Source organism: Bombina bombina, chromosome 4 (genome assembly GCF_027579735.1).
Source record: "Bombina bombina isolate aBomBom1 chromosome 4, aBomBom1.pri, whole genome shotgun sequence".
Classification (NCBI taxonomy): Eukaryota; Metazoa; Chordata; class Amphibia; order Anura; family Bombinatoridae; genus Bombina; species Bombina bombina.
Window position 1 is genome coordinate 697,580,932 of NC_069502.1, and position 12,898 is coordinate 697,593,829.

The window sequence follows — 12,898 nt, forward strand, 5'->3', positions numbered from 1 at the left end:
TTCAGCCTTACTTAATGTATGACTGGACAGGTTGATAACCGGTGTCAGTTGTACTTCCTGCCCTGTTGTCTCCTCCTTGTTGCAGACCTTGTTTTTAAGTTGCCTCCACCTCTCCCCCCCCCTTCTTGTCCTATTGGGGGCCTGGAAAAAACCTGTTCTATCTCTCCCCTTTCCCTTTCCACAGTAGTGGCAGTTATGGTTATAGGAGTCTCAACATGGAGGCCAATCAAAGCATGGAAATACAAACACAGTTTTATTCACTTTCTAAATTGGAGGACAGAGGGTTAGACGAAAATGAACTTGAGACTTTATTTGTTACTGACCGGGCCCAGTTGCCACTGAGTAAGCTTTTTGAGGAGGCTGAATTTCTGTTGATTAAGGAATGTCGACTAAAATGGGACATTTGGACTCTACAAAAGTATCTTAGCTTGGGTATTATACCCAGGGGTCTTCGGATCACTAAGTGCCCCACATTTCCAGTGGAGGATTTGGAGTTCATTGCTGCATGGAATGCTATATTAACAGACTGCTCTATACGCCTTATTAACATGTTGATTGATTATAAGAGCAAATTACTTAATGGTATAACTGTTAATATTGAGCTTTTACAATCTGAGCTAAGCATACGCAGCACATGTATTAAATATGCACAATATGATAGTATACTGAGAAACTCCCTGAAAGAGGCTAAAAATAATATCATGGAAACAAAACATGAAAAATACCTTAGAGACCAAAGTGACTACGATAATAATAGAATCTATATTTGGAATAAAAAACAAAGGTCACTTAGCTATAGATTCAAAAGGGATAATAGAAACACAAATAAGGATAAACACACATCTCATGGTCAGGGAAATAAGAAGGGCCAGCAAACGCCTAAAAAGGTAACTTTTTCAGATAGTGAGGTGGAGTCCCAGGATGATTACAACACCGGAGTATCCTCAGGTGATGAAAATATACAGGTCCCCTTAACCCACACAAATAAAACTGGGGATATGGGTTTGACCCCGGCACATACTAATGTAGGTGGCAGAGGAAGAGGGAGGGGAAGACAATCCAGATATCAGGATTTGGATAGGACATCTGAGACTCCTATAACCATAACTGCCACTACTGTGGAAAGGGAAAGGGGAGAGATAGAACAGGTTTTTTCCAGGCCCCCAATAGGACAAGAAGGGGGGGGAAGAGGTGGAGGCAACTTAAAAACAAGGTCTGCAACAAGGAGGAGACAACAGGGCAGGAAGTACAACTGACACCGGTTATCAACCTGTCCAGTCATACATTAAGTAAGGCTGAAGAGAGGGTCTTAGGGTTAGGACTTAATTTTGTCCCTACTGATAATTTTGATCTTTTTTCCACATTATTGGATGTAAACAAATTAATTAGGTCACTTACATTAAAAAAGCATTTCAAAAATTGTTTGTCTGATAATCCCTGTGTTGAACAACTCCCCAAGGTAATGAGAACTAATTTAACATTTGAGGAATGCTGTGATGTAGCAGGTTTAGAGACACTACAAAGGGAGAGTCACAATGTGGATAGTGAAATCTCACACACTGGTGACACTGGCCCTAAACTTAGAAATACATCCAAATTTTACCCCATCCAGTCTAGGGGTCCGGTACTGGAAAAGTTCCAGAAGAGAGTAGAGGAAGATTTGACTAATCTGGCATATACTACTAAACTTGGGATTAAGGGTAATCTTAACAATGAAGAGAAAAAAGCACTCAAAAACTTAAGTGAAAACACAAATCTGGTAGTCAGGGCCGCAGACAAGGGTGGGTCTGTTGTCTTAATGGATAGGACATTCTTTGAAAAGGAGGCCCTTAGGCAATTAAATGACCCCAAACAATACATTATACTAGACTTTGACCCCACAAGCAGATTTCAAAAAGAGCTTTCACACTTGATTGATGATGGGAGGGAAGAGGGCTTTTTGGATGATGGCACTTGTGAATTTTTGTATGCCGTGAATCCCAAGGTCCCTACCTTCAACATTCTGCCAAAGGTACACAAGACCTTGGAGAATGTTAAGGGTAGACCCATCATTAGTGGGATTGACTCCATGTTGGAGCCATTATCCAAGTGGCTTGATTCGATCCTACAACCCCTGGTGGGGGAACTTCTTAGTCACCTTAGAGACACCAAACAACTACTGAAAGAGATAGAAGTAATTCCTTGGAAAGAGGGCTATGGATGGTTATCTGTTGATGTAAAATCTTTATATTCGTCAATCCCACATGGTTCTGGGTTAGAATCCATATCCTTCTTTCTAAGGAGATCCACTGGATACAGTGAGAAATTTATCAAATTTATTCTCAGAGTCACTGAGTTCCTGCTAACTCACAACTTCTTTGGTTTTAAAGCGTGTTCTATCTCCAGAGATGTGGCACAGCCATGGGAGCTAAATTTGCTCCCTCTTACGCCAACCTATACATGGGTTGGTGGGAGCTGTGCCACATCTTTGGAGATACAAATACTTATAGGGGTAATATCGTCTACTATTGTCGATATATAGACGACCTGCTGTTTATATGGGATGGTAGTCAGAATGAAGCACAAGAGTTTGTAAGGCACCTAAATGTTAATAATGCAAGCCTACAATTCACCCATGATTTTGGGCATTCTAAAATTAATTTTTTGGATGTCACCCTCCTTGGTGAGGGGACTGACTATATAAGGGTAGAGCTCTACAGAAAACCCATAACCAGGAACACCCTATTACACGCTCATAGCAGTCACCCTAAGCAGGTTTTTAAGTCGGTACTGAAAGGTCAGTTCACTAGGATAAAAAGGAATTGTACCAAAACCAGTGAACATTCCAAACATGAGATGGAACTGTGTGAAAAATTCCTTGAGAGGGGGTACCCTAAACAGGACATTATTAGGGCCCGGGATAAAGTAGGGGCCATAGAGAGGGCCAACCTACTCAAAGATAAATCCATAGAAAGTAATGCAAAATCTGAACAACTTACATTTGTGACTCAGTTTAGCAAACAGTATTACCAAATATGTAATATTATACGTAGACATATGTCCCTTTTAAGGTCAGATGATGATCTAACACATATTGCAACACAGAAGTTGAGATTCGCCTTCAAGAGAGGCAAAACTATAGGAAACTATGTGGCACCTACACAACTAAAAATGAGTGAGACCAATACATCCTCTTGGCTTAGCTGCAAAGGAGTCTATAAATGCAGCTTCAGAAACTGCATAGCATGTAGTCATGTCAAACTGGGCAATATATTTAGAAGTTCTTACTCCGGTGAGACATTTGCACATAGAGCGCTTTTTAATTGTAGGTCAACATATGCAGTATATCTTCTTAGCTGTGACTCCTGTGACATTCAGTATACAGGACAAACGTATAGACAAGTAAGGACTAGGATAAGGGAACATATAAATGACATTAAAAGGGGTACACTAACCACCCCCCTGGTGAACCATTTTAAGGTTAAACACAACAAAGATCCAAGGACATTATCATGGACAATTGTTGAAGTTGTTGGTACAAACAACAGGGGAGGTGATAGGGACACCTTGCTTCTTAAAAGGGAGGCATTTTGGATACACAGGCTGCACACCAGAATGCCAAATGGGCTTAATTCAGAATATGACCTTATTAATTTCTGGTGTTAGCCTGTGTATCTATATATACACAGGAACAATACAATATGTTATATTGGATGATGGTTATATAGTTACAGAGGGTGAACTATAAACAACATAACAAATAATCATCATAAATGTTACAAAAGTTCACTTATACTAAGTCAGTAATCAAGTTCATTTTATGAAGGATCTTATTATTTATGTGAATGTTATTATTATTATTTTTTCAGTCTTTTCCCTACATATATTATCGATCCTTACCTTTAATTTAGTACTAGAATTTTCAATACATGACTGACAGGCAATGATTATCTATATATAGAGCTGTCTATTAGTGTAATGGTACAATTGCACAAAATGCTGTTAAAGCAAGCAGATGTATATGATTTATGTTAAATTCGTTATGTTTTCACATGAAGAAGTGCATAATAAGATATGTATTGTACTACACACAAGATATGTATTGTACTAATTTTATGTAGGCTCTACTGTTATGGTTAAAATCAGTAAGCTGTCCTGCATGTGTTCTAGTGGATTATAAGGAGTTAATTTCCGAACAGGGCAATGTAAATATACAAATTGACCCATAGGTGGAGGTGTGTATCAACCACGTAACAATTTTGTTTTTAACCTATCACAGGTGAACTGTTCTTTTAAAAGGCAGGCATAATTCTTACCCTTTAGCTATGATTACGGCTTTTGCCGAAACATGTCAGCATTAGGGTATGTGGGTGACCACTTCTCCACCTAAGCCCTGAGGTTTATGCTTTTCCTAGCATCCGTTGTTGTATTGCATTTTAAACACCTGAATAAAGGACATTTGCATTTTGGAAAATCATCCGGTGCCTACGCTTTCTTTCTTTCTCATTGATACCTTTTGGATATGGTTAAGGCACGGATGGTATTTTGGCAGTAGAACATTCTCCCCACAAGGTGCTACAACACTTTGAAATCTTTTCGTGAAGCTGTGGACTCTCCCCGGTTCTGTCTGGTTCACCTGCTCTACATCGTGACGTCACGCTTCCCCGGATCAGCCGCTCAGACGCTGACACGCTGTAGGGATCCACACGGCTGCTCGACCTCCAGGACACTGTTAAACGCACAGATACCTTCGTGAGAGGATCCGGAGCAGGATATTAGAGGTGGGTCCCCAGAATCAGCTGTTGTCAGTAGCGTGCACACCGGAGGTTTATATCATAGACCACACGGATCTCATTAATGGTGGGAGAGATACTTCAAGGCACCTTATATACATGTGGGACTAACGTGAGTTTATAATAACAATACCTTAGCATTGTGACAACAGGTGCTGCATTAACTTTGTTGTGATATAATGTCCCTTTAACTGTCCCTTGAAACCGAATCTTATAGTGAAATAAATTCCCCCACTGTTAATCTAATAGCAACTGGTATTTTCCCCATATCACAGCTGTTGCTATTACTCAGACCCCCAGAGCAGTTAAAGGGACATTATACACTCATTTTTCTTTGCATAAATGTTTTGTAGATGATCTATTTATAAAGCCCATAAAGTTTGTTTTTTTTAAAAAATGTATAATTTTGCTTATTTTTAAATAACATTGCTCTGATTTTCAGACTCCTAACCAAGCCCCAAAGTTTTATTTGAATACCGTCAGCTACCTTCTCCAGCTTGCTCCTGTTTGTGTAAAGGGACTTTTCATATGCAAAAGAAGGGGGAGGGGGGAGTGTCTTATTTCCCACTTGCAGTGGGCTTTCCAACTGCCTTTTCAACAGAGCTAAACTGAAAGCTTCTAAGTACGTTTTTAAACCATTTTATACTGGATTTTTATATCAGTATCTGTGCATCTTATTCTTTATAGTAGTGTCTATTACATGCAGTTATATGAAAATGAGTGTATACTGTCCCTTTAATGCTACCTCAACGCAATCCTCCCATTAAAGTTCCACACTCACTCAAATGCCCTTACTGGTTAAATTCTTACCCTGCATGAGTCCCTTATTAAAAACTCCCTAAAATCTAACCCCCTTTATTTGGCCACAAAAAAATCCTCAATTACAACATTTAACTTCCCAATATAAAATAAAACACCTGTCTATTAAAAAGTCCATTTACTAAACCCCTTGTGGTTTTTTTTATCCTTTTTAACCAGTCAGCAAAATGTTCCTGGCGGTCTTCCCGCTTCATTTCTTTAGTTTCAAACTTGAGGGCTCCACTACCTTATTTTACCTTACTCTATTGTGTAAAGCTATACCTAGATAGAAACATAGCTCAAAACATATGCAGATTAACCAATAAGGACTGTTAATGTTAATATCAGATTCATTTTAATATAAATTAATAAGAATAATGAAGTATGAATTAATACTTCACAAGAAGGTTACGTTAGTTATTGCTTATACCTGCATAAAATAAATACATACCAATAGCAATAATAATCATAATAAAGATATTCACTTATACAATCAGTTCAATTTTAAAGTTCATTAAATCTGGCAGAAATTATATGACATATTTCCAAAGAACATTTCAACTAGATGCACTTGCAAACTCATTAGTCAAAAATAAGTAATAAAATAAGTTTGACGGAAAAAGTGAGACGTGTTTTGAAATATTTCAAGACTGTTTTGGTCACAAACTCATACATTATTACATAAAAGGTAGCTTAAAATATGCAAGTCTCAGCTTTTAACAAACAAACGGCTAGATTATGAGTTTTGCGTTATGAGGGGTGCGGTGCTAACTGGCACGTTATTGTCACCGCTCACTTCCCTACAGCGCTGGTATTACAGGTTTTCATAAACCCGGCGTTAACAGGCAAGAAGTGAGCGTAGAGCAAAATTGTGCTCCATACCGCACTCCAATACCAGCACTGCTGAAAGCTGGGGTGAGCTGGTTTTACGTGCTCGTGCACGATTTCCCCATAGACATCAATGGGGAGAGCCGGCTGAAAAAAAGCCTAACACCTGCAAAAAAGCAGCGTAAAGCTCCGTAACGCAGCCCCATTGATTCCTTTGGGGAATCAAAATTTATGTTTACACCTAACACCCTAACATGAACCCTGAGTCTAAACACCCCTAATCTTACACTTATTAACCCCTAATCTGCTGCCTCGACATCTCCGACACCTACATTATATTTCTTAACCCCTGATCTGCCACCCGACATCGCCGCAACCTACATTATACTTATTAACCCCTAATCTCCCTCCCCCAATGTCGCCACAACCTACCTACACGTATTAATCCCTAATCTGCCACCCCCAACGTCGTCACCACTATAATAAACATATTAACCCCTAAACCGCTGTACTCCCGAATTGCAAACACTAGTTAAATATTATTAACCCCTAATCTGCCGCCCCTAACATCGCTGCCACCTATCTACATTTATTAACCCCTAATCTGCTGCCCCCAACGTTGCCGTCACTATACTAAATTTATTAACCCCTAAACCTAAGTCTAACCCTAACCCTATCACCCCCTAACTTAAATATAATTCAAATAAATCTAAATAAAACCTACTATTAATAACTAAATAATTCCTATTTAAAACTAAATACTTACCTGTAAAATAAACCCTAAGCTAGCTACAATATAACTAATAGTTACATTGTAGCTATCTTAGGTTTTATTTTTATTTCACAGGCAAGTTTGTATTTATTTTAACTAGGTAGAATAGTTAGTAAATAGTTATTTACTATTTACTAGCTACCTAGCTAAAATAAATGCAAATTTACCTGTAAAATAAAACCTAACCTGTCTTACACTAACACCTAACCTTACACTACAATTAAATCAATTACATAAATTAAATACAATTACCTAAATTACAAAACAAAACAAAACACTAAATTACACAAAATAAAAAAAATAATTATAAGATATTTAAACTAATTACACCTAATCTAATATCCCTATCAAAATAAAAAAGCCCCCCCAAAATAAAAAAACCCTAGCCTAAACTAAACTACCAATAGTCCTTAAAATTGCCTTTTGCAGGGCATTGCCCCAAAGAAATCAGCTCTTTTACCTGCAACAGTAAAACTCACCACCCACACAACCAACCCCCCAAATAAAAACCTAACTAAAAAAACCTAAGCTTCTCATTGTCCTGAAAAGGGCATTTGGATGGGCATTGCCCTTAAAAGGACATTTAGCTCTTTTTCTGCCCAAACCCTAACCTAAAAATAAAACCCACCCAATAAACCCTTAAAAAAGTCTAAAACTAAACCCAGAAGATCCACTTACAGCCAGGAGAAGTCTTCATCCAAGCCAGCAGAAGTGGTCCTCCAGATAGACAGAAGTCTTCATTCAGATGACATCTTCTATCTTCATCCATCCGGCGTGGAGTGGCTCCATCTTCAAGGCATCCGGCACGGAGCATCCTCTTCAATCGAAGTCTTCTTCCAGAATGAAGGTTCCTTTAAATGACGTCATCTAAGATTGGGTCCCTTGAATTCCGATTGGCTGATAGAATTCTATCAGCCAATCAGAATTAAAGGGGAAAAAATCCTATTGGCTGATGCAATCAGCCAATAGGATTGAGCTTCAATCTTATTGGCTGATCCAATCAGTCAATAGGATTGAGCTCGCATTCTATTGGCTGTTTCAATCAGCCAATAAAATGCTAATTGAACATGGGAAATGTTATTACAAGGAGTAAAGTATTAGCATTTGAGAGGATTTCTGAGTGTGCACCACTATGAACAGTGTGAGACTTGGCACTTTGTTTGTACAGTGTGTGCCTGAGTCAGACGGCAGATCACTTTCATTTGCAGAGGAGGTAGGACTTACTTAGCAAATGTTTTTTATTTCTTTGTGCAATTTCAGATTGTAACTTCAGTGTGGTAGTAGTTGTATGGTGGGGCCAGGGGTCCATAAAAACATTTTTTTTTAGCAGCAGTGTATTTAAGATTATTTGACAATGCTGTAGAAATTCTATATTTAAAACCATGCAGAAAAGTTTCCTCCTCAATACACAAATGGTAGGTGCCCTTTTGGCAGATATGCATTATATATATATATATATATATATATATATATATATATATATATATATATATATATATATATATTACATTCCAGTTTACTGCCCCTTTATGCATTGATTTTCGATATGCAATGGGGCATTTTATCTAAGATTTTTACATATGCATAAAATGTTATACTCTCAGACTAATATTGCTCAGTGTTTGAAATGAAACAGGTTAACTTAAAACTGTTCAGTTTACACTACAGCTGACTTAATTTTGAAACACATACAAACAATCCTGCATTTAACCAGATCTAATGGTATGAGTACCACAGCTTATGGTTCCACCAAGACCATATATTGTACAGCAAGTACAGCTGACAGATGGGAACATTTGTACACTATATTTTAAGTGGTGCTCTTGGTTGAGGAAAATGGGGAAAAAAACAAACAAACATATGTCAACCGTTTAAAAGTACTTTTCTTCATCTAGCCATCTACCCAGATCATTAATGTACAATTTTGAATTCACAGAATAATTTTTGTTTGCACATTTACAAATATGATTCTTTAAAAAGTGATCACTTAATTTCTGCAACTCTTTTTATCATGTATGTCCCACACTGTTGATTTAGGGGATGCAAGGTGCATAAATGTTTCCTCCTGTGAGTGTTTCTGTTGGTGTCTGTGTTTATGTCTTTGTGCTTTTGTTTGTGTCTCTGTGACTGTGTATGTAATTTATTCTGTGGGTCTCTCTGTGAGGGTGGGTGTGTATGTCTTTGTGCATTTTCTTTGGATGTCTGTAAGGGGGTGTGCATATGTCTTTGAGCTTTTTATATGCGTGTCTCTGTGAGGGTGTGTGTATGTTTGTCTTTGTGTATTTTCTCTGGATGCCTCTGTGAGAGTGGGTGTGTATGTGTGTGTTTTCTGTGGATGTCTCTGAGAGGGTGTGTGTGTATGTATGTATGTATGTCTGTGTTTTCTGTGGATGTCTCTGTGAGGGTGTGTGTTTTCTGTAGGTGTCTCTGTGAGGGTGTGTGTATGTATGTCTTTCTGTGTTTTATGTGGTTGTCTCTCTGTGTGTGTATGTCTTTGTGTGTGTTCTGTGGGTGTCTCTGTGTGTGTGTGTATGTCTTTGTGTGTTTTCTGAGGCTGTCTCTGTCGGTGTTTCCTTGGGTGTCTGAGTTTGTGTGCGTGTCCATTGTCTGTTCCTTTTTAGGACATTTTGACCTTACTACTGATTATTCACATCTTTCTACAGACATTGAGACTAACAAGAACTTTCCCGGAAGTCACAAATCCACCATTTAACCGTTAAATTATTGTTTAGGCAGTTCAGGGCCCTTCCTTTCAGCCACTGCATGCTGTTGCCATCATCTAGTTGGCATCTTCCTTTACAAAAAGATAATCAGAACACCATATTTTGTTTTCTAAATCTCCTTTTTTTTTTTTTTTACAAAACTGTAGTTTACCTCATTACTTGTCAGGTCAATGTAAACAAGTGCTGAGTGTCTGTTTGGGTGTCTGTGTCTGAGAGTGTTTCTTTGCATGTCTGCTGGAGTGTCTTTATGTGAATCCTTATGTGTGAGTGTGTCTGTGTGTGTGTATGTTACTACCTTTACAACATTTCCAAGTTTAAATAGACACTTAAGAATAAAGTGCATATACGTTTTTGTCACTTGGTCAAAAATTGCACATGTCAAAAGAGGAGGGCCCCTGATCAATGGTTCAGTGAGGGGTCCCAACATTTCTAGTGGTGGCCCTGTATATGTGTGTGTGTGTTTATGTCAGAAACATTTTTCAAACATATTTACATGTCCCTAAATGTGTTGTCTTTCATATCTCTGTGTTTATTAATACCGCTATACAGGGAGTGCAGAATTATTAGGCAAGTTGTATTTTTGAGGAATAATTTTATTATTGAACAACAACCATGTTCTCAATGAACCCAAAAAACTCATTAATATCAAAGCTGAATAGTTTTGGAAGTAGTTTTTAGTTTGTTTTTAGTTATAGCTATTTTAGGGGGATATCTGTGTGTGCAGGTGACTATAACTGTGCATAATTATTAGGCAACTTAACAAAAAACAAATATATACCCATTTCAATTATTTATTTTTACCAGTGAAACCAATATAACATCTCAACATTCACAAATATACATTTCTGACATTCAAAAACAAAACAAAAACAAATCAGTGACCAATATAGCCACCTTTCTTTGCAAGGACACTCAAAAGCCTGCCATCCATGTATTCTGTCAGTGTTTTGATCTGTTCACCATCAACATTGTGTGCAGCAGCAACCACAGCCTCCCAGACACTGTTCAGAGAGGTGTACTGTTTTCCCTCCTTGTAAATCTCACATTTGATGATGGACCACAGGTTCTCAATGGGGTTCAGATCAGGTGAACAAGGAGGCCATGTCATTTTCTTCTTTTATACCCTTTCTTGCCAGCCACGCTGTGGAGTACTTGGACGCGTGTGATGGAGCATTGTCCTGCATGAAAATCATGTTTTTCTTGAAGGATGCAGACTTCTTCCTGTACCACTGCTTGAAGAAGGTGTCTTCCAGAAACTGGCAGTAGGACTGGGAGTTGAGCTTGACTCCATCCTCAACCCGAAAAGGCCCCACAAGCTCATCTTTGATGATACCAGCCAAAACCAGTACTCCACCTCCACCTTGCTGGCGTCTGAGTCGGACTGGAGCTCTCTGCCCTTTACCAATCCAGCCACGGGCCCATCCATCTGGCCCATCAAGACTCACTCTCATTTCATCAGTCCATAAAACCTTAGAAAAATCAGTCTTGAGATATTTCTTGGCCCAGTCTTGACGTTTCAGCTTGTGTGTCTTGTTCAGTGGTGGTCGTCTTTCAGCCTTTCTTACCTTGGCCATGTCTCTGAGTATTGCACACCTTGTGCTTTTGGGCACTCCAGTGATGTTGCAGCTCTGAAATATGGCCAAACTGGTGGCAAGTGGCATCTTGGCAGCTGCACGCTTGACTTTTCTCAGTTCATGGGCAGTTATTTTGCGCCTTGGTTTTTCCACACGCTTCTTGCGACCCTGTTGACTATTTTGAATGAAACGCTTGATTGTTCGATGATCACGCTTCAGAAGCTTTGCAATTTTAAGAGTGCTGCATCCCTCTGCAAGATATCTCACTATTTTTGACTTTTCTGAGCCTGTCAAGTCCTTCTTTTGACCCATTTTGCCAAAGGAAAGGAAGTTGCCTAATAATTATGCACACCTGATATAGGGTGTTGATGTCATTAGACCACACCCCTTCTCATTACAGAGATGCACATCACCTAATATGCTTAATTGGTAGTAGGCTTTCGAGCCTATACAGCTTGGAGTAAGACAACATGCATAAAGAGGATGATGTGGTCAAAATACTCATTTGCCTAATAATTCTGCACTCCCTGTATGTATATAGTGTAAAAAAATGTATTATTCTGAGAAGGAATAATTGCAAATATAACATGTATTAAGGGTATCATATGTATTTATTTGCAATCAATTGATATTTTAAGAGCTTGTCCAGTTTTTTCTCTGCACCTGTGTAACCCCTCCTGATTGCAATCTAGTTTTAAAAACCACCCCTTAACAGGTGTTATAAAATGGGTGGGCATATAAAATGACATTTCTTACTGAAAAAAAAAAAAAATTCAAGAGAAGGAAGAAATACACTTAAAATAGCATGACAGTAAAGGTGTGATTTTAATTTCTGCTGTATCTGAATCATGACAGTTTAATGTTAGGTGGGCTATCCCTTTGAGCTATCAGTTTCAGATTATATTGAATCAAACATCAATTCGAATTTTAAAATCTGTGTCTAAAATCTGTGTCCTAATGTCAGCATCAATCTTTATCTTTAATTCTAAATTCACATATACATACTTTCAAAGTATAATACACAATGTAACAAATGGCACTTACAAGTTCTGATGAGTGATCAATGACACAAGTATCGAGCAATTTGATTTGTTAGTGATAGTTTAAATGTATATTTGAATCAGATTGGCTGATGTCATAAATCATGTGATTATGCATATTCCAATCCAAAGTGGTTGAAAAATTCACTAGTGTGTGGGTTGTTTAGGAGTTTGCATCATAATTGGTGCGAAAAGTGTCGCGTCAAAATTGGTGCAAAGTGGAGAGTGTGACTTGTATTTACATGACTTAAACATGGTGCACATAGATTTTTCCACAAAAATAAAAAGGAAGTTAGCTATATTATGTTGTGTATTTCATTTTTATCTCTATATCTATTAGTGCGACAAGTTTGGGGCAAAACTTTTCAACAAATTTGTAGAAATAATATTG